The sequence below is a fragment of the Chiloscyllium punctatum genome, chromosome 6 (genome assembly GCF_047496795.1).
Source record: "Chiloscyllium punctatum isolate Juve2018m chromosome 6, sChiPun1.3, whole genome shotgun sequence".
Classification (NCBI taxonomy): domain Eukaryota; kingdom Metazoa; phylum Chordata; class Chondrichthyes; order Orectolobiformes; family Hemiscylliidae; genus Chiloscyllium; species Chiloscyllium punctatum.
The window spans coordinates 65477653-65505289 of NC_092744.1; the positions used below are offsets into that span (position 1 = coordinate 65477653).

The 27637-nt window shown below is 40.3% G+C and overlaps 1 protein-coding gene across 2 annotated transcripts in view; it reads left to right on the forward strand.

The window, feature by feature from the left end:
* clstn2a (calsyntenin 2a) overlaps nt 1-27637 on the forward strand; it is a 556740-nt gene that overhangs the window by 212693 nt on the left and 316410 nt on the right. The window lies entirely within an intron of this gene.

Below are 27637 nucleotides of genomic sequence, written 5' to 3' on the forward strand. Positions count from 1 at the left end.
TTTAGAAGAGAATTGCTGGACAGCATTATTATTTGCTGTTCAATAACTTCTGCATCTTATCACATATGTTGGTGTTCAGTGAGGATATATGATGTAAAAACAAATGGGATTATAAGTAGGTCATCTGGCCCTTCATTCAATCGGATAATGGCTGATGTGATTGCAATCTTAGCTCTGAAACTTAGCACAGCTTCAAATATATTCAATCATTCAACCACTACTGCTCTCTGGAATAGAGAATTTCCAACTTTAGAGATTGTGTGATGGAAGGAATTTCTCCACCTCTCCATCTTAGTCGGTGACTCCTAATGTTGAAACTGTTGTGCCTTATACCTTGAAGATGTTCAGAAATAATTTCCATGTATGCAACTGGAATTTGTTCACAAGCCTTGTGTAAATTGCCCACACTTATGTTTCTAGCTGCTTGCTTCAGTTTAATTTCTCTTTCCTGGTAACCACACATGGGTTTGACTAGCGCAGAAAGAACAGTCAACAGTTGCATGATTAAACACCAAACAATGGAACACAACAAGAACTGTGTCACATACTTCTAACTTCAGGTATATTTACATTGCTTGTTAACAATTATGTTTCCGTTTCCTGGGTGACTTAGACAGTTAATGGCACTGTACCCCAGAGTGAATTGTCCTCTGCAGGAGAGATTTAGAGAAGGTGGTGAATGGACAAGTCAAACAGCAATTATACGACACAAGTGAAGATCCTTTTTCTGTATAAGCAAAGAAATTGACTGTCACTTGTCTTGCATTGCCTGGTTTGGATGACCATTTCTGAGCTAGGTCACTGAAGGTTGAGTTACGATTTTGTCACAATGGGAGAAAGCATTTGCAATATCCTGATTTATCTGATTTGGATCAAGCCCTAATCACAGAAATTATAACAACAAACAAGTTGGGAAAAATCACTGGCAGAAACAGTTCAACTGTCTAAGTGCAACTATGCCACACAGAAGAAATGCAATTCATCAAAGCGTGGTGAAAAAAGTACATTGAGAACATTGCTTTGTACTGCTCAGTTTTATTGCTTTTATTGCGTAAGTATTGCCTCTAAAGAATCATGATAATATATTACATCAAACTGGAATGGTAAATGTTGGTGCCAGGTGGATGGTTTTTGACAAAAACTTGACCAGTTTGTGATGCTTTGTTCATCAGAAATTAGATAGTTATTAAATCAATCCATCTTCCATTACTCATGCTGAAAATGAGACACATTATTTTGATCTACTGGTGCTCATCAAATATTGCTATTAAGCATCTGTTCATGAAAACAAACATTGAAACAATAAAGGAAAATGGATAAGCCTCAGAACAGATCAAGATTTGTAGGGCTGAGGCAAAAAAGCGAGAAAGTGACCCAGAGACCCAGCATTGGCTTAATGGGCCAAGTGGTCTCCAGTGCTATAACCCTTCTGTAATGTTTTAATTATTAATTTCCAGCCACAAGGCGTATCCCTGACTGCAGAGTGCTGTTTTAGGTGCTGTGGAGTTTGCACATTCTCTCCGTGTCTGCGTGGGTTTCCTCCGGGTGCTCCGGTTTCCTCCCACAGTCCAAAGATGTGCCGGTCAGGTGAATTGGCCATACTAAATTGCCCAAAGGTTAGGTACGTTAGTCAGAGGGAAATGGGTCTGGGTGGGTTACTCTTCGGAGGGTCAGTGTGGACTTGTTGGGCTGAAGAGCCTGTTTCCATACTGTAGGGAATCGAATCTAATCTTCCCACAGCATGTCAGAGGTAGGGATGTTCAATGATGATTGCAGTGTTCAGTATCGTTTGTGAGGACTCAGTTTCTAAAGTAGGCAGTGTCTGTATGCCTTGAGACAGAAACAAAATTCAAACTTGGGCTGACGATTGACAAGTAAGTTTCATATAATACAAGTAGTAGTGATCATCTCCAACAGGAAGGAATCTAACTATCTTCCTTTGAAATCCTAAGGTGTTAATATTGTTGAATTGCTTACCACCACATTCTGGAGTTTACCATTGGCTAGAAATTGAACTGGACCAGCCATGTTAGCAAGTTAGAAAGGATAGATCTCATGGAATACAGGGGGAACTAGCCATTTGGCTACAGAACTGGCTCATAGATAGAAGACAGAAGGTGGTGGTGGAGGGTAGTTTTTCAGACTGGAGACCAGTGACCAGTGGAGTGTCACAAGGATCGGTGCTGACTCCACTACTTTTCATCATTTATGTAAATGATTTGGATGCGAGCATAAGAGGTACAGTTAGTAAGTTTGCAGATGACACCAAAATTAGAGGTGTAGTGGACAGCAAAGAAGGTTACCTCCGATTATAACGGGACGTTGATCAAATGGGCCAATGGACTGTCGCTGCAGGAATCTGAGAAGCTGCTGTTGAGTTCAGAGTTAGTGTTATTTTAGAAAGCTTGGCAAAACAGAAATTACTGTAAATGTTGATGGATTAGTTTGTCCAGGGCCAGTGATTTATGGCAATGAAATAAATCAAAATCTGTTTTGATTACATGTAGGTGGAAGATTTGGACATGTGGTTTGCTAGCACTCTTCGGGGGGATTTAAACTAATTTGGCAGGGGGATGGGATCCGGACTTGTAGTCCAGCAAGTAGGTTAGCTGTTTGTCAGGATGTCCAAGAATGTATGGAGGCTGTGGAGAAGGTAGCACTGACAGGGAATACTTGCGGACACAGAGATGGGTTCAAGTGTGTATACTTTAACTCAAGGAGTATCAGAAATAAGGTGGGTGAACTTGAGGCGTGGATCGGTACTTGGGACTACGATGTTGTGGCCATCACGGAAACGTGGATAGAAGAGGGACAGGAATGGTTGTTGGAGGTTCCTGGTTACAGATGTTTCAGTAAGATTAGGAAGGGTGGTAAAAAAGGAGGGGGTGTGACGTTGCTAATTAGAAATGGTATAACGGCTGCAGAAAGGCAGTTTGAGGGGGATCTGCCTCTGGAGGTAGTATGGGCTGAAGTCAGAAATAGGAAAGGTGCAGTCACCTTGTTGGGTGTTTACTATAGGCCCCCCAATAGCAGCAGAGATGTGGAGAAACAGATTGGGAAACAGATTTTGGAAAGGTGCAGAAGCCACAGGGTAGTAGTCATGGGCGATTTCAACTTCCCAAATATTGATTGGAAGCTCTTTAGATCAAGTAGATTGGACAGGGCGGTGTTTGTGCAGTGTGTCCAGGAAGCTTTTCTAATTCAGTATGTAGATTGTCCGACCAGAGGGGAGGCTATATTGGATTTGATACTTGGTAACGAACCGGGACAAGTGATGGGCTTGTTAGTGGGTGAGCATTTTGGTGATGGTGACCACAATTCTGTGACTTTCACGTTGGTTATGAAGAGAGATAGGTGCGTGCAACAGGGTAGGTTTTACAATTGGGGGAAGGGTAAATACGATGCTGTAAGACAGGATCTGAGGAGCATAAGTTAGGAGCATAAGCTGTCAGGGAAGGATGTTGTAGAAATGTGGAACTTTTTCAAGGAACAGATACGACGTGTCCTTGATATGTATGTACCTGTCAGGCAGGAAAGAGATGGTGATGTGAGGGAACCTTGGTTGACGAGGGAGGTTGAATGTCTTGTAAAGAGGAAGAAGGAGGCTTACATAAGGCTGAGGAAACAAGGTTCAGACAGAGTGTTGGAGGGATACAGGATAGCCAGAAGGGAGCTGAAGAAAGGGATTAGGAGAGCTAAGAGAGGGCATGAAAAATCTTTGGTGGATAGTATCAAGGATAACCCCAAGGCCTTTTATGCGTATGTGAGAAACATGAGAATGACGAGAACGAGGGTAGGTCCGATCAAGGACAGTAGCGGGAGACTGTGTATTGAGTCGGAAGTGATAGGAGAGGTCTTGAATGAGTACTTTTCTTCAGTATTTACAAACGAGAGGGACCACATTGTTGAAGAGGAGAGTGTGAAATGGACTGGTAAGCTAGAAGAGATACTTGTTAGGAAGGAAGATGTGTTGGACATTTTGAACAACTTGAGGATAGACAAGTCCCCCCGGGCCTGATGGGATATATCCTAGGATTATGTGGGAAGCATGAGAGGAAATAGCAGAACCGTTGGCAATGATCTTTTCGTCTTCACTGTCAATGGGGGTAGTACCAGGGGACTGGAGAGTGGCGAATGTTGTGCCCCTGTTCAAAAAAGGGAATAGGGATAACCCCAGGAATTACAGGTCAGTTAGTCTTACTTCGGTGGTAGGCAAAGTAATGGAAAGTGTACTGAGGGATAGGATTTACGAGTATCTGGAAAGACACTGCTTGATTAGGGACAGCCAGCATGGATTTGTGAGGGGTAGGTCTTGCCTTACAAGTCTTATTGAATTCTTTGAGGAGGTGACCAAGCATGTGGATGAGGGTAGAGCAGTGGATGTAGTGTATATGGATTTTAGTAAGGCATTTGATAAGGTTTCCCATGGTAGGTTTATGCGGAAAGTCAGGAGGCATGGGATAGAGGGAAATTTGGCCAGTTGGATAGAAAACTGGCTAACCGGTCGAAGTCAGAGAGTGGTGGTAGATGGTAAATATTCAGCCTGGAGCCCAGTTACAAGTGGAGTTCCGCAGGGATCAGTTCTGGGTCCTCTGCTGTTTGTAATTTTTATTAATGACTTGGAAGAGAGAGTTGAAGGGTGGGTCAGTAAATTTGCAGATGATACGAAGATTGGTGGAGTTGTGGATAGTGAGGAGGGCTGTTGTCGGCTGCAAAGGGACTTAGATATGATGCAGAGCTGGGCTGAGGAGTGGCAGATGGAGTTCAACCCTGCCAAGTGTGAGGTTTCCCATTTTGGAAGGACAAATAAGAATGCGGAATACAGGGTTAACGGTCGGGTGATAGTAAAGGTGGAGGAGCAGAGGGATCTTAGGGTCTATGTACATAGATCTTTGAAAGTTGCCACTCAGGTGGATAGAGCTTGTAAGAAGGCCTATGGTGTATTAGAGTTCATTAGCAGAGGGATTGAATTCAAGAGTCGTGAAGTGATGTTGCAGCTGTACAGGGCTTTGGTTAGGCCACATTTGGAGTACTGTGTGCAGTTCTGGTCGCCTCCATTTAGGAAAGATGTGGAAGCTTTGGAGAGGGTGCAGAGAAGATTTACCAGGATGTTGCCTGGAATGGAGAATAGGTCGTACGAGGATAGGTTGAGAGTGCTAGGCCTTTTCTCATTGGAACGGCGAAGTATGAGGAATGACTTGATAGAGGTTTATAAGATGATCAGAGGAATAGATAGAGTAGACAGTCAGAAACTTTTTCCCCGGGTACAACAGAGTGTTACAAGGGGACATAAATTTAAGGTGAAGGGTGGAAGGTATAGGGGAGATGTCAGAGGTAGGTTCTTTACCCAGAGAGTGGTGGGGGCATGGAATGCACTGCCTGTGGGAGTGGCAGAGTCAGAATCATTGCAACCTTTAAGCGGCAATTGGATAGGTACATGGATGGGTGCTGAAGCTAGGACAAATGTTCGGCACAACATCGTGGGCCGAAGGGCCTTTTCTGTGCTGTATTGTTCTTTGTTCTATGTTCTATGTTCTACGTGGTTCAGTGGTCATTTTCACAGAGATGTCCATTTAAAATTAAAACTGATGGTTTATGGTGACTGAATAATTCAGAATGCGTTTCATTTCCTGGATTTTTGAGTGTTTTGACCAACATTAGATTTTACATGCTAGCAGAAGTTTTGCTTTCTTGCCATGCTAAGGGAGTAACTTATGTACTGGAAAGATTGGAATGAGCAGGCCACAAAATCAAAAGACGTATCAGTGGTCAGTAATTTATTGCCTTTTATGTTAGTGTCTGGCTGTTAGCTGTCAGAGGAGAGGTATTATAAAAAGAAAGGCCATTAAACAGCACAAATGAAGGACAAAATACTGAGCTTGAGGGCAAAACAAATCTATTTGTAAAGGAACTGCAGAAGGATATATTGGCTGGATTGGAGGGTGAGCGCATGCAGACCGAACAGGAAATATGCAAGAATATTGTGAGCTCTGATTCAAAAGCAGATGGTGGAGGGTTCTTGAGATAATGGGATCATCCAAATAAATTAAAAGCACATTGCTGACAGTTCAAAGCAGAACTGTGATGATATTCAAGCCTGATATGATCATGCTAATGATTCATGGGTGGGTATAGTAGAAAAATGACTGAAAGGGAATTGTTATGGAATTAACTCAGTGGAAAGCTGAATTTTCCATGAATCCACTTCATTTTCCAAATCCTACTGTGGCCATGATTCTGCCTGTGGTTGGATCTTAATGGTTTTCCAGTAGGTCTGTGTTAATGAACTAAAGTGAGTGACTGACTGGAAGATTAATTATGACATCATTTCACTTGTGACTTTGGAAAATCCATGGGTCATGATGATTTGAGCCAACAACAGATGCGGACATATTTAAGACATTGCAATTTTGATACCAGCAGGTCATCATCAGGCAGAGATACAATGAGTCAAATGACACTTTTGCCTGATATTTTTGAATGAGTCTGTGATGTACCTTGAATTTTCAAATGCTCATTTGATTTTGTTTCTGTGCATTATAAATCCTCATTAATTGGGATGGTTTGGGCGTTCACCAATCCTGTCATTTAAACTGCAGTAAGTGACATTCAGTGTTGTAAATATCAGGTCCAACAGAAAGTCAGTGGTCAATTGACTTGTGTCAATGGAAGGATTTCCACTTATCAAATTGTTACCTCATTTGTGTACGTATAAAAGATTATACATGTAAAATGTTTAAAATACTATTAATATGCTGGGTAGAAGTAATCAGTACTGATCTTTCTCTCAAGGATGGTCATTTGTTGGTACTATTCATTTGATGAAATGATTTGTAAAATAGAAGGAGAATCAGAATGAATATAACGCACATGAATGTGCAAGTAATCCAAGTATACTTTATTGTAATGCCTTGTACCTATGAAGTTTTCAAAGTATTTACTGTGTTACAGTGTGGAAAAGAAATGATTTCCTTTATCTGACATAAAATACATACAAGAAATATATGTGAAAGTTGACGAGATAAGTGTGTGAAGAAAAGTTCAGAGCTCGATTTGGGTATGCAGAATGTTTACAAATATCATTATTCATGTTTTCCTGATATGAAAATATCTTGCACTGTTTTCAATACTGAAAACTCATGTGAGAAAAGACATGACAGAGGCAAATTGGGGTCCACTGTAAAGAGGCAAGACTTTAAGAAGTTGCTGACTTCCCAGCAAAATTGCAGTGGTTACGTTTTGGATTTGCAAAATTTCTCATGCAATTTTGCTAATGATGATAAAATGAATGGAGCTAATCTCAGCACTCCTTCAAGAAATGATCATTTAAAAATTCCTCTGGTGTTAATGATTCACTTAACTGGTATATGCATCCAGGCACGCTTTGGTGGGAGTCATATCTGCCAACACCCTGCCCCTCTTCCGCAGTTATGTTTGAGCCCCAGGGTCCTTGGAGAAGGAGCATGAGCTGTCCATCAATGCTCACAGTCCCTTTAGAGAGAGGTGGGCACCATGGATGATGCAGAGTTTTATTCCCCCCTCCAAGACCATTTTGGTTTATTCCCTTCCCTCTGTCCCTACCTCCCCTCATGTTTGATGGCTTGCATTGTGTTATGGATGAGGCCAGACCACTCAAAACATTCTTAAGCAGGCGGCCCAGACAAAAACTTTGCAATTTGTTTTGGTAAGTGTACAGTGAAAATTACCCAGAGTAAGTTAGCAAGGTTGACTATCAAGTTTTAAAACAGACAAATATTTATTCACAAAATTACACAATGAAACACAAAGAACAGAATAAAGAACTCCTACAGAACTCAGTCTATACAAACTAGACTTAATAATGCTTTTCCGAATATGCACAACAGTCCCAATAAGTAAACCCCCTTAAAACACTGTTTAAGAAAAAGGAACAGATGCTTACAGGTTGAAGTTAGGAGGACAGAAAGAGAGAGAGAGCCTGTCCACACAGTCCACTGCTGAACTCCCAACTAGTTCTGGACTGAATTGCTCAGCTAGTGAGCTGACCACTCCCCTTTCATTATACGGGTTACTTCTAAAACATGACCACTTTTGCCTGAAGTCTCACCTGTATACATAAACAAAAGACCTCTCATAATCCTTTTCATCTCTGTACCAAACTAGTTTAGTTGGAGCCCGGCACATTTACAACTCCTCTGAAAAAATCAAGGGCACAGCATCCTTGAGAAAAGGAACAGCTTTTAGGAAAAAGGGACTAGCTTTGTGACAATTGCCCTTAGTGGGGTTTGCATGTAAATATTGGATTGGCCACATAGTGTTTTTACTGGTGATGGTTACATGTTTAACAAAAAGTTAAAAAATTAGTCATAATTTTGGTGGTGGGAAGGTTGTGTGTAATAGCACTTCTGGGTAGGTAAAAAAGACACAATTAAAAATAAATAAATGAATAAATGTGTCCAAGGAGGGCTGTTGTGGTACAGTGGTAGTGTCCCTACCTCCTGAGCTAATAGACCTTGGTTTAAATCGCACCCATTCCAGAGCTCTATAATAACATCTCTGAACAGTTTGATTAGAAAATATCTGAATGTGTCCAGTTTGGTTGACCCATATTCAAATCTGATCTGCAGTATTTGCTGATCGTAGTTCAATCAGAATCGAAAAATCCCCAATGCCCTGATTCTTTGCTGTAGTAGAACATTGGATGCATGCTTTTGGTGAGGAAAGATAGCCTACAAATCTTTCAATAGGTCATTCAGAATGTATGTCATATTTTACAAACAAACTCAGATGTTTGCTGGTGAGCCAAAAAAAAGCACTGAGCAATGTGACAAATCATTGTAAATCAGCACAAGACAAATTTCGGCTTGAAGAGTAATCTTTGTCAAATATATTCAACAAAAGCTGTACTGACACTGAGAAATCTTAGCAAGAATGTAGTAAAAATTATGAAGTGAATTGATTAGTACAATTAAATTTCATTATGTACGCTGTGAAGAACAGAGATTATGTATTGTAAAAAGGAATTTCTTTAGGTCAAATTGCTTTGTCTCATTAGATAAAACTTAAAACTTATCAAGGATATGGGCATTGGGGAAAAAAAGAATAAAAGTTAAGCTATACTTATGTCCATGTAGTCAGCACTAAGCTAACAAAATTGTATTTTGTGTCCAAAATATTAACTTGAGATTTCTCAGAAGAGTTCAGCACCTTTCACAAAGAAAATTGAAAGGACTTATCCTCAGTGAACAACATGGGATCTTAATTGAACAGGCTTCACAGCCTCTGTGGGGCTATCTTTGATTGACAGGCCAATTAGTCAGTTCCTGATATGGACCTCAGGAAAAGTTGGAGGCTAACACCTAGATTTTCCACAAGTTCGCAATTCATTGGAAAGCAGCCAAATCTGTGTGAAAGATTGACGAAGTTAGGTCAAACCTAAATAGAATTTCAATGAATTTCAACATGTAAGGAAAAGCTCAAAGTTCTAACGAACATTTCTACTTCAACCAAGATTAACTCGTCGTTATCTCATTATTATATATGGATTCTTATCGTGAGAGAATGACTGTCATTTCATTGTATAATGAGTAGCTATACTTCAGATAGAATTAATTGGCTCAAATAGCAATGACTTAGCACATTGAATGTAATAAAATGTCCCAAGATACTTCACAAGAGCAACAAAAACCAAATATGTCACTGGCCACCTAAGTGATTTTAAGGGGAAGTGCCTGAAAGCTTGGTAAAGCAGAGAGGTTTAATTATGTTTTTTTAAAGGAGAAAAGTAAGTGAAAGTAAAAAATTCCAGACTTTGAGGCTTAAGGCAATTGAAGAAATTGTTGTCATTGTTGGAGCAATTGTAATTTGGAATCAGATAGGTTAGATTTTCAGTGACTGGATTCCTTCACTCTGTGAGAGACAATCAGAATGTAGCCTCAAGTTTGATCAGGTCAGATGCAGTTATCTGCTGCACATTGCTGTTTGGCAGAACAAAGCAATTATGAAAAGGATCTCCTTTTCTTTTGGTTTGCATCATCATCTTCTCACAAATAGGTATCTCTAACTCTCACCCATCAATAAAAGCAATTGTTGTCAAAACAGTACATTCTATATTTTCCAACCTAAGCTCAGAAGTTGGAATATTTGCTGGTGATTGCATTACATGCAACACCATTATGGACTCCTCCAAGACTGATGCAGTCTATGCCCATATGCAGCAAGGTCTGGATAATAATCAAGCTTTTTCTAATAAGTGGCAAGTAACATTCATGAGGCACATTGACCATTTACTACAACAACAAAGACTCAAACCATTTTTCCTTGAATTTCAATGCCATTGCCATCGCTGAATCTCCTGCAGTCAACATCCTGGCATCACTTTCAAGCAGAAACTGAGCTGGACCAGACATATCAATGCTGTGCCTACAACAGCAGAGCAGAGGCTGAGAACTCTGCATTGAGTAATAAACCTCCTGTCTCCCCATTCCCTGTCCACCCTACAAGACATAAGCCATTAGTGACGTGGAATATTTTTTACTTGCTTGGATGAGTGCAGTTTTAACAACAATTGAGAAGATTGATACCACCCAGGACAGGGCATTCTGCTGGACTGCGACCCCATCGACCAACTTTAATGGTGAGGAGTTTCAGTCATGGCAATACCACCTAATGGGAAGCAAAATTGGTTGCATTCTCTCTTATTGCAAGTGGTCATTGCCTGCCACGTGTGTGGTATTGATGTAACTTGTCATTTGCATCATAAGCCTGATTTTTGTGCAGGTTTTGCGGCAAATGACATGAACTGTTACAATGGGGCTGTACACTGCGCAATCATCAGGAAAGTTCTCCGCTTTTGATCTTATGATAGAAAGAATGTCATTGTTGAAACACCTGAAAATAGTTGCGTCTAGGACACAACCCTGAGAAACTCCTGCCTCATGTCCTGGGACTGAGATGACTGACCTCCAGCCATGATAACTATCTTCCTTTTCGCCAGGTATGACTCTAACTAGTAGAGTTTCCTCCCCGATAACTATTGAGTCCAGTTTTGCCCATGCTCCTTAATCTACATTCAATCAACTGCTGCCCTGATCTAAAGCCCAGTCACACTTGCCTCACTTCTGAAGGCCAGGTCATTTTTCATGTTAGCATCGATGCTGCCAGAATAAATTTAGGAACTGAGTGGTCTTGGTTGAATCTGAATTGAGCATCAGTAAGCAGGCAAGTTGCTTTAAGAGTGTTTCTTAATGAAATTGTTCATAGGATCATAGAATATAATCCTACAGTATGGAAACAGGCCATTCAGCCTCAGGTCTGCAAGCAATCTCCCATCTAGATCTAGCAGCTCACCTTATCCCTGTAACCCCACATTTACCATTGCAAACCTACCTCACCTGCAGATCCGTGTACCCAATGGGCAATATAGATTGGCCCGTGCACATAAACTGCACAACTTTGGCTGTGTGAGGAAACCCACATAGTACCTGGGAGAACATGTAAACTCTACACAGGCAGTCGCCCAAGTCTTAAATCAAACCTGAGTCCCTGGCACTTCAAGGCATCAGTGCAAACCACTGAGCAACTGTACTGCTCCTGCTGGTGACTCCTTCCATGAGTTTGTTGATGATCAAGTGTAGGCCAATAGAGAATAACTGCCTAGTTATAGTTGTCCTGCTATCTATGCAGGGGACTAGCTGGCAATTTTCCATATTGCTATCAAGGTGCCCATGTTGTTGCTGTGCTGAAACAGCTTGCCCAGGTGTGCAGCACATTCTGGAACACATGTCTTCAGTACTATTGCTGGAATATTGTTGGGGCCCTGAGCAGCAGCAAGGGAATCGAGAAGGTGTCTTTTAGTGAGATAGAGCTGGGTGTCATCAGTGTACATATGTAGGCTAATGCTGGGCGCAAGGGCAGTAAGTATGTCGATGAAATATAGAAAAGGCCAATGACAGATCTTTGGGAGATGGCAGAGGTAATGATTAGGGAGTTGGAAGGGAAGCCATTACAAATGATTGTTTGCTTATAATTTAATCAATAAAAATGGGAACAAGAGACGGCATCCTCACAGCTTGATGACAATGGATGAAGATGGTGTGGTCAGCTGTGTTAATGGCTGCTGGAGAAGCAGGAGGAGGAAATAGTTTATGATCATTACAGTCATGTTGCTGCCCTTGTGACTTCAAAAACTAATCTTTCTAATATTGTAGCATGGGTGGAGCCCTGATTGTTGTTGTGATTGTGATAATGATGATTAATGAGGCGGTGGCAAAGAAAAGAAATTGCTTTTTGATGTCACCTTTTATGTTCATTAATCTATTCTCAAGGTGTGGAGAAAAGTATAGATGAGCAGAATTCTCTTATCAGCACTAGACCTTCAGGAATAATACATCAACACTTTCTATTGTTATTGCACCATTTTGTGCCAACTTGCTTCCTGAGTTAACAAAACTAAGCATGTCAAACCCATAGGTGCTCATAGTTTACAAGAATCATTGGATCTTTTAGAAGGGCATGTGTCAATTGATCCTTTGGAGATTGGTATTGGAATACGATCAGAAAATGCTGGAAGTAAATAGATGCTAGCCAGCTTCCATGAACAAAGAACATGAATGAACATTTCAGGTTTATTGTGTCTGGAAAAGTATTAGTTCTGCGCAAGCTTGCCAAAAAATAGTACAAAAGGTAACACTGTTGTAGAAGAATTAAATGTTGTATATTTTTTGAGGTGTATTGCTAGTTTCTTTCATGAAGTATGATGAAAACAAAATATTGAAGGGAAGGCCAGATGATTTTTAATAATCAAAGTTCGACTGAAGAAAATTCATCTTCCTACAGAGTTAAGTGCAATTTGAAAAATAAGCTGTTACACAATGATACCTATTTCTGGTTTTGGCTTTATTTTCTTAATCAGTGCTCTGGAAATATGCTAATTTGAACTTTCATGCTTTAGACAGGGTTTAAAGCTGGGTGGTTTGTGAAAAGAAAAATTTACCAGCTTCACAGGCTTACAACAGATAATTGACATTCCAGACCAGTTTTCCAACTGTTAATAAGCACAGAAGTAGTGCAAAGGTGAGGAGGCACATCGTGCAGAATGATGTGCTATTTTGCTTTGCAGCTTGCAAAGTTCATTTGGGAGTGAGGAGTCAATTCTGTTTTTCTGCAGTTTCTATATGTTGAATCTTATGGGGGAGTAGAGTAGTATAACCCCCACCCAATCATGTTCGCGCACATACAACTACCCCCACACACAGACACACCCACCACACCCTGACACCTAGACGCACGCACGCACACACACATATCTTACTGGGTGTCACCTCCACCTCCCCCACAACCCTCCGTCCTCCAAACTCCCCCACATGAGGATGAAAGGAGGATGACACTGCCACACACCTTTTCATCTGAGTTGAAATAGTAGGCTGGCCTCCTTTGTGCTCTCTTCCCCAGCTGGTGTGTTATTGTACTGTGAGAGACAAGAGAGTGTTGGGCCTTAATAGCCTTGTCGCCAGGCTGACTACCATACCTGCCCACCATATTGCGAAAGTATTGGAATAGCCACACATGGTATTTTATATGACCCCTCTGCCTCTTAGTGTATGTCAACTGGGCGGAAAGGTGCCATGAAATTAGCCACATACTTTCATTGAGATGCTACTATTTACAAAATTTTAAAATTAAAATCATTTTAGCTTTTTAAGCATGTCCCCTTCTTAGAAGACAGCTTGTGCTGAAAAGGCGCACCTGGTCAAAGTGAGGAGAAAATCGTATTTATCTATTTATTATTTATTGGTTGGCCATTTATTGCCCATCCCTTGCCCTTGCAAAGGTAGTGGTGAGCTGCCTTCTTGAACTGCTGCTGTCTACTTCTGTGGGTTGACCCACAATGCCAATGGGGAGGGAATTGCAGAATTTTGTCCCAGCAACAGTGAAGGAGCAGTGGCATATTTCCAAGTCAGGATGGTGAGTGGCTTGGAGGGGAATTTGAAGCTGGTGGCGTTTCCATATATTCGCTGACCTTGTCCTTTCAGATGGAAGTGATTGTGGGTTTTGATGGCGCTATCTGAGGATCGTTAGTGAATTTCTGCAGTGCATCTTGTAGATAGTACACACTGCTGCTACTGAGTGTTGGCGGTGAAGGGAGTAAATGCTTGTGGATGCAGTGCTAATCAGCTGAACTGCTTTGTCCTGGATGGTGTCAAGATTCTTGAGTTTTGTTGGGGCTGCACTCATCTAGGCAAGTGGGGAGTATTCCATCACACTCCTGACTTGTGCCTTGTAGATGGTGGACAAGCTTTGGGGAGACAGGAGCTGAGTTAGTCGCCGCGGTATCCCTAGCCTGTAACCTGCTTTTGTAACCATTGTGTTTATGTGGTGAGTCCAGTCGAGTTTCTGGTCAATGATAACCCACAGGCTGTTGATAGTGGGGGATTCAGTAATGGTAACACCATTGGATGACAAGGGGCAGTGGTTAGATTGCCTATTATTGATAATGGTCATAGCTTGGCATTTGTATGACACGAATGTTACTTGCCAGTTGTCAGCCCAAGCCTGGATATTGGCCAGATCTTGTTGCATTTGAACATGGACTTCTGTGATATCTGAGGAGTTGCGAATGGTGTTGAACATTGTGAACATCCCCACGTCTGACCTTATGATGGTCATTGATGAAGCAGCTGAAGATGGTTGGACCTTGGACCTAGGTTAACCTGGAGAACTCCTGCAAAGATGTCCTGGAGCTAAGATGACTGATCTCCAACCTCCACAATCCTCTTCCTTTGTGTCAGGTATGATTCCAACCAGCGGAGAGTTTATCCCCTGATATCCATTAATTGCAGTTTTGCTAGGGCCCCTTGATGCCACACTTGATCGAATGCAGCCTTCATGCCAAGGGCTGTCACTCTCACCTCACCGCGAATTCAGCTCTTTTGTCCAGGAGCTTAGTGGCCTTGGTAGAACCCAAATTGGGCATCACTGAGCAGGTACTGTTTGATACCACTGCAAATGACACTTTGCATCACTTTATTAATGATCAAGAATAGACTGATGGGGTGGTAATTGGCTGGGTTGGATTTGTTGTGCTTATGTCCAGGACATACCTGGATCCCACTGCCACTGTAAACCTAGAGAGCTAAATAATGTTTTAAAAATTATAGCTATTTAAACGAATAAAATTATATCAGTTAACCATTTAAATATTAGCATGTGTGACTATAAAAAAAAATTACTGGTGTATTTCTTTCAGCTCTACAGTTTACAACACTAACAAGTTGATAAAAAATTCCAATTCTTTGTCCTCTGATCTCCTACATATTTGGCATCTTTTCAGAATTAGCTGACTTGCGGTATTGCATTTATTTCTCCCTCTAAATCCCTCACTTCTGCCAGGCATCTCTAGTATCCCCCATCTCTTCTTAGATTTTTACACAAGAACATAAGAGCTAGAAGCAGGAGTAGGCCATCTGGCCCTTCGAGCCTGCTCCACCATTAAATAAGATCATAGCTGATCTTTTTTTATGGCCTTGGCCCTACTTACCCGCCTTCTCACCGTAACGCTTCATTCCTTTACTGTTCAAAGATTATCTACCTTAGCTTTTAAAATATTTACTGAGGAAGCCTCAGTTACTTCCCTGGGCAGGGAATTCCATAGATTCACAACCCTCTGGGTGAAGAAGTTCTTTCTCAATTCAGTCCTAAATCTCCTCCCCCCAATTTTGAGGCTATGCCCCACTCTTTTGCTCATTTCACCTGCCAGCAGAAATGTCTACTCCATATCTATCTTATCCATTACCTTAATAATTTTATATGTTTCCTAAGATCCCCCAATATAATCCCAGTCTACTCAGACTCTCCTCACAAGCCAACCCCCTCAACTCCAGAATCAACCTAGTGAACCTGCTCTACTGCCAGTACATCCTTTCTCAAGTAAGGAGCTTAAAACTGCATGCAGTACTCCAGGTGTAGCCTCATTAGCACCCTATACAGCTGCAACATAACCTCCCTGCTTTTAAGCAAAATCCCTTTAGCAATGAAGGACAAAATTCCACTTGTCTTCTTAATTACCTGTTGCATCTGCAGACCAACCTTCTCTGATTCATGCACAAGGACACCCAGGTCCCTCTGCATTGCAGCGTGCTGCAATTTCTTACCATTCAAGTCATACTCCTTTTTACTGTTATTCCTACTGAAATGGATGATTTCACTTTTTGGACAGTCCCCAGTTTTGCCACCCATAATTGCTTATCTGGCAACTCACAGCTAAATTTGACTCCTTTATACAGAATATTGCTGTACTACACAAGAACATCCTGGTTCCGGATCAGTCATTCTCAATGTGTCGTGCTGATGGTGCTACTGGACAAGTCACATCCCAGAAATAAACCTTCCTTGATGAGTAATGTTTGTTTCTGTTGGTAAGACAATGAAACATTCATAGGAGGCTTCAGATGTTCTTTAACAATGTAAGTTTATTACACAAAAGAAAGAAAACAAACAAAGCTATATTCAGTTAGAAAGACCATAATAGCACGAAATATGATAATAAACTTTCAGTGAAGTTTCCAAACACTATCTGTTACAAGGATTCAAGTGCAGAGGAATTATATCCCCATTTCAACTTAAGTTTCTACTTCACTGACTCTTTCCAGTTTCTGATTCTTGAACTGTAGAGAAAGTTTTACAATCACTCTCCCAAGTCTGATAGCAGGAACAAAATAAGAAATGGCTGGAAAAACCCAGCAGGTCTGGCAACAGCTGTGGCACCGACTGGAAGAAGAACACCTCATCTTCCGCCTTGGGACCCTTCAACCACACAGCATCAACATTGACTTCACTAGTTTCCAAATCTCCCCTCCCCCCGCGTCATCCCAGATCTAATCCTCTAACTCGGCATCACCCTCTTGACCTCTCCTTCCTGTCCATCTTCCTTCCCACCTATCTGCTCCACCCTCTGCATTGACCTATCACTATTACACCCCATCTGCATCCACCTATCACCTTCCCACCTAATTTCCCCCAGGCCCATCCCCATACCCCTATTTATCTCCCGGCCCACTTCTGCCCCGCTCCCACATTCCTGCTGAGGAACTTATGTCTGAAATGTCGATTCCTGCTCCTCGGATGCTGCCTGGCCTGCTGTGCTTTTCCGGCACCACCCTTTTTGACTCAGCATCTGTAAAGAGAAAGCAGAGTCAAGAGACCCTTCTTCAGAACATTCTCTCCTGGTTTGAGAACTTCACAAGTCAGAGAAGACATGCATTGCTGCTGTAGTTACAGGTTTCAACACAGTGGGAGAAATCAGATTGGCCAAGAACCTAAAACTTGCTTCTGAAAACTGCTCAACTCTCTTTTTTTTCAACTCTTGGTTCCTCTCAACTAAAACTGGGATTTTCTGAAATGAACTGAAAACTAATGAATGGCTTGATGGAGTTAGACTGCCTGTCATAACCGAAAAGCATAAATATCTTATTCTATTACAAGCCATAGCTTCCTCTAAACCATAGATTAGTCATATTTCTCCTTGGAACTGGAGCAGTTTAGATAAAAAAAGAAACCCACGTCCATATGCCTCTCTTTTTAAATTGATCTAAATTCCAAAATCGATGTTCTGTTTTCCATACGTTTTCATGACAGGGGCAAGAAAATCTCTCTTTGCCTATTGCTAACAGTCTGCTTCCTTCATTGATCCCTCCAAGGCCAAGTACAGAGTGTTTATGCAAAAGCAAAATAGCGTGATTCCTATAAGTCTGAAGCAAGAACACAAAATATTGGAAAAATCAGCAGCTCAAGCAGTATCTATGGAGAGAAACTGGAAAGAAATATTTTAGGTTATGATGACCTCTTGTCAGAAATCTTTCACAGGAACAGAGAGTTACTTTTTTCTGCCTACTAGATGGAGAGTGCTGGATTTTGAGATTTTTGACGTTTTAACTTAATTTCAAGAAAATTGTTGTCCTATGTTAGATTTAGAAAGCAAGCGGTTAACACAATTCAGACATTATTTGGAAATAAATATTTTATCTAACAGTCAGGACCAAATTAAGGCTCTTACAGAATTGTGTCTTAAAGGGCATTCTTATTCTAACCACTTAACTTAGGAATTGCAAGACAAGAAATGGATCCACTGAAAAGTTATGCTTAATGGGGTCACTTTGTACGTATTTATGATTACTGATTTCAGACACATACAAATGTAGAATGATCACAGAATAATTAAAAATGTTTACAGAAAATATTGATGGATTTAATAGGTTGAGAAGAAGGAGAAATGAAAATTATAATAAAAACAAGCAATAGTTTGGCTTTCCAAAACTTTAGTTCCCAGGAAATGCATGCTTCAACAGTATCTAGCATTGGAATGTTCAAACATATTACTTGGAAGCTTATTCATACAATCGTTGAAGTGGTTATCTCCTGTTAATTGCAGCCAAATCCTACAGAGGCTTGGATAGGTTCCATTTTCTGAAATCTAGTCAAGCCTTCTTCTTCTCTTGACTCCAAGGCTGGTCTATTGGGACTTTAGCAAACATTTCTAAGATATTGAGTCTCTTATACCCTGTTTAGAATTTACATCTGTGTTATGATATATATAGGCCATCCCATTTCCTAAAAATTCTTTTAATAGTATAATGCCTAATATTCTCTGCTCTTTGTTTAAATCATATGATTTAAATCCACCGGGAAAGCTGTCAATCTCTCTTTCCCTTTTTCCAGTAAATTTCCATTACGTGAAGCCCCTTGAAGTCCAGCTTTCAGAAAAACATATTTGTGTATTGCTGGAACATTGTTGTAAGTTCTGTCAGGTTCCCAAGACTTAGCCTTTGTAAATTATTACACTAGTGTCTCTTGCTTGCTTGCACTGTTATTTTCCTAAGAGCATTTGCTTTAGTCTCACTATGCAGCTAAGTTGTCAGAAGAGATTTTGTTTTCAATTCAGTTCATTCCATACAAGGCATGACTGGTTATGTAGGCAAGCTTTTTTTCTTACTTTACCTGGATTCTGTTATAAAGGTTCATATGGCACTGCAAGCTCATACATTACATCAACTTGATGTCGATGATACATTTGTGAATCCATGGCAACCTCAGACTAAGTACAATGGCTTTCCTCACTTAAGTCCATAGGGAAGTATGATAGCCATCAGCCAGAAGAGCTGTAACAGGTTCAGTTCCCTGGTCAACTTCTGATGGATAAAAATTGGGTTTTCACAGTTATATTGTTATCTTTTACACAAGTTTGGAGTGAAAAGAGAGTCTGAGGGAGAGACTAGGTTTTCTAACATTTGAGGTGGATTGACTATGCTAAAAAAAGTTACACTGTAATGAAAATGAATGGTTAGGTGGGTTAGCCATGGTAAAAACCCCATTTGGGGTTTTGGGGATGGATCTGGGTGGAATACATTTTGGAGGTTGGTGCAGCCTTGAATGGCCTGATGTTGCATTGAAGGGATTCTATGTTTCCAAGTGTCTGGTTCCAGAGTTCAATATTCTGAAGTGACTTACTATACTAATAGGGATTGTGGTGAAGTTATATTACAAGGAGCAAAAGAAATATCATGTTGAAATTTTTGGGACACTTTGTTTGTTTTCACAGAAGTTAAACAAACCTGTTGTTCTCACCACATAATTAGACCCTTTCCAGATGTTAGAAATAGGTGGACTGGCTTTGGTCAGTCATGGCTCATACCTCTGATCTCAGGTTTGTATTATCACAAATCCTGCTCCAGAGATCTGAGCATGTACATCTAATCACTCACCACAAATGCCATAACGAGGTGATGCTGCATCATTGAAGGTGCAATCTGTTGGATATAAGTTTCAACTGAAGAATAATGGAGCTATTGTTGGTGTCTTGGCCAATATTTATCCCTCAATCCACAAGCATCAATCAGATTTTCTTGTTATTATTACATTATCATTTGTGAGAGTTTTCTTCCCACAGTTTAGTGGAGATGGTGGCATAGTATTAATGTCACTGAGCTAGTAAACTAGAGAATGTTTCTCTGGGGAAATGGGTTCAAACCCCACCACAGTTGTTGATAGGATTTATAGTAACTATAAATCAGGTTTCGTTCATGACCATGACAACGAGCATCAATTGTAAAATCTCATCTGGTTCACACAGGTCTTTTCGAAAAGGAAATTTGCCTTTTTTGCCTGGTCTGACCTAAATGTGATGCCAGACCCATAGCAATGTTGCTGACTTAACTACCCTCTGACATTGCCCCTGAGCGGAGTAGCTAACCAGGCTATCAGGGATGGGCAACAAAGCTAAGCTTGATACTTGGTTAATGATGACCACATCCATTGTAAAATTAAATGAAGAAGAAATGCCTGGCATATTTCCTACAAAGCAAAAGTGCTGTGAGACTCTTAAGGCCACAAAAGGTCCTGTATAAATGAACAAGCTAAATTTGTTATTTTGGTCAAGTCTGAGTTGAACTGAATCTTTTGGAGGCATTTCTGCCACAAGGCTTAGTGACATCTCATTAACTCGTTACACGAACACCCCCAATACATCCCTCATGTCCGATTCCGACCCTGTAATACCACTAACTATTCCGAGAACACCTCAGCACTGTCGTTACCACGTACCTCTGTGCCCATGCCATAGTAAAAGCCTGTTGTGCCCCTAGATGGGCGTTTTCAGTCTGTCATTGATATCAAAGGCTGCCTTCACTCACTCAAGACTCCCTGAGCAAAGGCTATTCCATTGACCTGACTGAAGCTTGCTCAAGACCATGACAATCTTCCTGCTGTTGTGTCTGTGCCACATCAAGGCAAAATAGAAGTAATCAAAGTCTGTTTTCTCTGGCTGAGGGGGCAACATGCAAAAAGGCAAGGCAAAACAATGCATGCTGGGAATACTGTGAGCATCCAGGTAAGTTCAGAGTGAGTGAGCAGACCGACAGAGTGAAGAGTCTAGAGGTGCAGCCTGGTCCGATCCCCGAGCTGGATGTGTGGCCCTGAGCACCCCGTCTGCTTGCCACAGCACAACAGTGATAACAGCAGCATCAAGCATCTGCAGATCGGAGGTGTCCCATTGGAGTTCTTAGAGGCTGCCAATGATTGCTAATGTACACTGATGTGGAATGCATGTGACCAATGCCCATGGAACTTACCCTGTGATGCTGGTGCCTGGTCTATGTCCTTTGGAGCAAGTAGCAAGCTAAAATCACCAGGTACCTGTTTTATGTTCAAGTCAGGTTTTCTCGCTGTTTACCTTGTTTGATCATTTGGTCAGGCAGAAAGCTGAATACTAATGAGCCGAGTCGGGTCATTAACATGGAATTCAATAGCAATAATCCCCTTTCACTGGCAACTTGCTGCTCCCTATTGAGACCCTCCACCCCCCACCCGCAGCCATGCCATTCATCCAAAACATTGGAGGTGGAGGGTGATCCCCTCACTATCAAAGTCAGCCCAGCTGGAAGTCTTATTCCATTCTGTCGCACATCTCACCCAAGCCCATTTCATTGAGACCCTTAGAAGGTTCTGCCCAAAGTCTTTTTTTCTTCGTTTCTTCCACAAGAAGGCTAGGGTTGTTTTCCCTGGAGCATCAGAGGCTGAGGGGTGACCTTATAGAGGTTTATAAAATCATGAGGGACATGGATAGGATAAATGGACAAGCTATTTTTCCCTGGGGTGGAGGAGTCCAGAACTAGAGGGCATAGGTTTAGGGTGAGAGGGGAAAGATATAAAAGAGACCTAAGGGGCAACTTTTTCATGCAGAGGGTGGTACGTGTATGGAATGAGCTGCCAGAGGAGGTGGTGGAGGCTGGTACAATTGCAACATTTAAAAGGCATCTGGATGGGTGTTTGAATTGGAAAGGTTTGGAGGGATGTGATCAGGTTTGGTGGGATATGGTCCAAGTACTGACAGATGGGACTGGATTGAGTTGGGATATCTGGTCGGCATGGACAGGTTGGACTGAAGGATCTGTTTCTATGTATATTTCTATGCTTTATGACTAAGAACGAGGGTTTGTTTTGACATTGATCCTGCGTAATATTATATGAATGAGTATAGACTGATGGAGATAAATTATTGACCATTAGGAGCAATATGTCTGTTGACAAGAGATTCCACGAAGTAGAATATCACTGTAAAAATCATTGGCCAGATTGAGATGTTAAATAAGCAGTCAGCTTTCATTACCCCGATTTTTCTACCTACTCTAAGTCTGATCCCTCACACTCAGTAGGTTCTCACTTGTTTTTCCCTACCCTGTCCAAGCTTATTTGTCCCATATGACCCACCTATCCTTCTCTGAGTTTCTCTCCCTGTCTGGCTACCTCTTCATATCCACGACTAAAGAGCTTCTTTAGCTTTCAGTACGATCCTTTCATTTAAAAATTGCTTGCCTCTTCTAAACTTGATCCTCTATTCTTCAAAACTACTATCTCATCTTTAATTTCTCAAAAGTTCTGAACTGTGGTATTGCTATTGAATGAGTTCCTCTAATACCGAAAGGCATCACATCTTAAATTGTTTGTGTTGGATACTGTCTTCCATGCCATCCTTCTCTTTAAAAACCGACATTTTGGCCAGGTTTTCATACTTTGGAACATTTGAAAGACTGTGCTTTAAATTAAATATATCTGCATAACTTTTAAAGGACATCCAAAAGGAAGGGTTTTTCGCAGCTCAGGCACATCTTGGTCCCTTTACAGTCTGGCCATGCAAAATATTTAAAGTGTATGCAAACTTCTGAACCAGATGTTGAAGTTTTTTCCCCCTCAAAGATTTTTTTTAACATGAAACATTAATTCATTAATTTGCCTTACTATTAGAAAAAAGACTATGTGCACCATTAATTTAGGAACCCTCTTGTTCTTGTCTGCAAACTGTCGTACCCACAGATTAACCACAAAGCAAACCAAAAAGTAAAAGGTAGAGAAGACCACAGTTAGTTGGCTACAAAAATTGAAATGCAGAAAGATGGAAGTTACTTTGCTTGTGACACACAAGATGATACTTGAGAATTTCTTTCAATTTATTCTTTCTTTCTATGGAGCAGAAAATGTTAAGTGGGGACCTGATTGGGGTGTAGAAGATTGAGGGCATAGAAGAGTCATTAGAAAGCAGCTATTCCCCTTAATCGAATAGTTAATAACAAGGGGGCATCATTCGAAGTGAAAGGCAGGATTCTTAGAGAGGTTTTGAGAGAAAACATTTTCACCCAGAGGATTGTCCGGTTTGGAATGCATTGCCGGGAATGTAGTTGAGGCGGGGAAACCTCAGAACCTTTAAAAAGTACTTGGATGAGCACTTGAAATGTCATAACATTCAAGACAATGGGCCAAAAGCTGCAAAGTGGGACTAGTTTAAGTAATAGTGTATTTTTGGCAGTACAGACTCAATGGATTGAAGGGTCTTCCTGTACTGTACGATTCTGTGTCTTCACAGGATGTGGGCCCTACTGGATAGGCTAATATTTGCCATCAAGGATTTTCTTGTTCCAACTCAATTTACTGGGCAGAACACTCTCCCTGAGCTGCACTGGCGTGCACACACCAATCGGTGATCTTGTCCGGTTTCAGGTACTGCTGCCACACATAGACCCCAGAGGATAGTGTGGCAGAAAAATTAATTTGACGAAACTTAGTTAACATCTGATGAATATTGTATTTGGGCATGTAATACTGGGCAACATGTACACTTCTTTAATTAGACTAAAAGATGAATGATGGGAGACTATCCAAGGCAAATCTTTAAGCCTGAGACTGTGGTTTTATTCTTATCTTTTTACTATCTCCACTGAAAGTCCTCAGGTACAGTTAATGTTTAAAGATAGACGTGCATATTTTGATCTGATTTGCCTTCATGAACTGCTGTAGATATAGTGACAAACTTTTATTTTCAGGGGATTTGTACCTAATGAGACAATGGCTCTCTTAGCAAGAATTGGATTGGGGGAAGGTAAGACTGAAAGATGCAATGGACATTTATTGTAGCTCCTGGTATCTACATATGTTATAGTCACATGCAGTGCTGTGCAATGGCTTGGACTGACCAATTCAGTTACACATAGTTGCATGCTTCCCTTTGCATGTCATACTGTGAGTGGCCCCATTAAAATGGAGACTGAGATATTCATACCATCAGGTCACATGCTGCACAACAGTGATGATATTGTGAGTAGGCCTCTTAAAGGTTTGTTATGTAACAGCCCTGAGACATAACACGAAGCATTTAAGTTGTGTAATTCTCATTTCATTTCTGTAGAGATTGCTCAATTACAGGTGCTGACTTGTACTCCCTTTACAATTGTTGGGGACAGACCTTAGAGGTCGAAATACAAGCTGCCTGAAATACCTGTTCATTGAATTGAGATGTTTCTATTCCATTTTGGCCAGTAACATACTAGGCAGTGCTTTTGTATTAAAAACTTTTCATAAACTGTGGATTGCTGTTGTTTACAAATTAGAGCAAGGTGCTGAGGCTGTCGCTTCACTTGTATTCTTGGAGACTGATGGCAATGTCCTTGGAAAGAGCATGCAGGTGAAATGAAAGCCCATTAGTCTATCAGAGTGTGGTGGAGCTTTTATCATCTCGTTAGGGAGGGGGAACTGCACACCCTCATGTTTTTCTGACATGACCAGGAAAGGATTTTAAACTGTATGTTCCACATGCAGAGTGACTATTGTAACTATGGGATGAGACAGTTTTCAAGATAAAACATGGCATCAACTGAAATGTGATGTGGGTTTCTTTTTGAAGAAACTGAATTTTGGGGATAAATGGCAGAAGAGAAGATAACGAAGATGACAATTCTTCCAGTTCAGCTCAGTAGAAAATTCAGATCTACCAATGCTTAATTTGGAAACACATATTTAAATAATCCTTTTAAAGAATGCCAGGTTTTCAATGTATTGCTCAATAAAATTACTTATATTCAAGTTGTAAGAATCTCAGATGAGCTCATTAACCTGTCTTGATGTCATTTGGTTCAGTAGGCTTTAGGATCATACATTTTGAAATCAAGTAATTATCCTCAATCTATGTAGCTATTTTTAACAGAGTGTAGACAGCAGTCGTTGATCATCCCTTTGGTTAAGGAGGGGTTGAATGCTTTCCCCACTGGATAATCCAGAAAAGGTATGTTTATAACAATGAGAATAAAGTCATCTTCCACACTTTCCTGCTCTTCAAGCTATGGGTGCTGATGTCATTTGTCGTGACGTAACTCTGTTGTTAAACTTTAGATTTGACCAATTTAAAAATCTTTGTTAAAATTATCTTTTTTTTAGCAGTTTTAAAACAAAGTCAGATTGACTCCTCTTACCCTTAACTGCTGTCATAAAGTGAGTTGAAGGCAATAATTCAATTTTTTTGGTTGAGAGGATTATAAACAGCTGAAGCTTGACTATCAGGGCTCATGATATTATATGAAGTTGACAGGATTAATGCCCTGTAATTCACTTTGAGGTATCCATTAAACACCACTAAATTTTTCATGTCCACGTGACAGATTAAGAAGCATATTATCTAAGGTGGTTCTTCAGCAATGGAGGTATTGAGGCTCACTCTGACTAATATCGTCTTAGAAATTCCACTTGCTCAAATTCAACTGATTTTGTCAGTTATCTAAAACTTAATTGGTGCTCAAAAGGAAGGGTTTTTTTTGACAAGCAGTGGTAATATTTGTCTCCTAATGTGATTGCCACTTTTAATTCTTTTTATTGGTGTTAAACATACAATTAGTGGCTTGTTTTAATTAACATAAGCAATCTATTTCCTAATCTAGATACATAACCTTTGTAGAAAAGCTATTCTGATTTAAGAAAAATAGGTACTTTCTAGCAACCTGTTTAGACATGTTATGACACACTTCTGGAGCAGGTGGGATTTGAACCCAGTCCTTCTGGCTCAAAGGTAGCCCTAAATACTGATTTTATATAGTGTGTGACCATGAACAAATTCTCCCTTTTCAATTATAATGTAATCGTATTTACATACCCACCTTGTTCATCAACCATATAGTCCTCTGAATTAATCACCTGCTTCATCTTAAAAGTGGGGTGGAGCTATGCACAATTACGTGGAAGTAATAGTGATTGTTATTGCCTCTTGACATTGATCCAGATCTCATCCATTGCAGCGTTTAATAAAGTTTTATTATTTTGTGCAGGGTTGAAATTTTTTGAGGTGTCACAGGTATATTTCATTATGCATGTATGTATTGGATCAGTAAGGCAGGAGTGATAACTTTCATCTATTTGTGGGATGCAATTTGGAAGTATAATTCCCAGCAGACCACATCTCATTCGATGTATCATTTGTAAACTATGCCCCAGCACTGCTCGTGGAAGTCATTTCAGGAAAAATGATATTGAATCGCAAACAACAGGATTATTACATGCTTGACCAATCATCTATTTATCATTACAGCAGTATCTTCAATCATAGATTAGTAGGTCTATTGATATTGTATGATTGGGCTGAAAGCTTTTAAAATTCAAATGAAAAAAATCCTGATTTAATTAATTGACAAAAAAACTGAAATGTCAATGTTGAATGTTATGAAGTGCTGTCATTTATGCGTCACAGAACCTTTACCAGAAAGACAACAATTGAATCCTTTTAAAGGGCCTGACTCACAGCTAAACCTGCACACAGCATTCTGTGGATGGACTGAACTGTGCTGTATTCATCCCTCTTTTTGCATTGAAAGCTTTAATAAATGAACGTAAAGCAAAAATAAAATCACAAAACCGTATCTACTGCTGATTGAATCAAATTTTACTTGAACTGCAAGACGAATGGTACAACAGGACTGGGTTTGATAAGTAACTCATCAGTACGTAGTTGAAGAATGACCACTTGAGTAGAGTTTTATTTGGGGTGTCATCATTTTTGTAAATTCTTGCGCAGTCATTAATATTCCTTGAGGGAGAAGTGGAAAACAGAAGATGGAAAAAATAAATCACCGTTCTAATTTGATATGGAAAGTGTCGACCAATTCTACATGTTCAGGATATTAACTTAACTGGGTCAAAACATGCCATTGATACAATTGACAGTGTAGTGCCCAGGTTCATTATTGTGCCAGATGGTATTATTGTTGCAGCCGTCCTGCATTTATATCAGTTTATTAGTTGACCTCACAATGGCAATGTGTTAATTAATTCACTAATGAGGTTAATGAATAGGGAACTGAAGTCAATTATCAAACCAACATTAGTAATCTGTAACAACATCTGGATATTTATCACTCTTTAATAATTACATGATGTTTTGTACAACCAATCCCAATCAAACAAGAGATGGCCCATTAATATTTATCTCTTTCTGAATTTATTGATGTACCATGCAGTTATTTGCATTTGACAATTAAATTGATAGGACTTCTCAATGGTTTTGTGGTTTCTAGGATGCAGGAGGATTAATTCCTGTCTTTTGAAAATTTTACTGTTAGTATTAGTTCCAAGCAGTACAACGTGTTTTGTCAAAAGTGTGACCCAAAGTCAACCTAAACTGTTAAATTCTGACTAAACTTGTAATTTGAGTTTTGAAATATATTTGCGACTGATGTGACGAGGGTCTGAAGATTATACATTGCATGTATCATAAATCTATTTCTAGCAGGCCTGAGAAATTATTGGGAATTTGGCAACAATTGCAATGAACTGAAGTTACTTTATTACTTTCCAT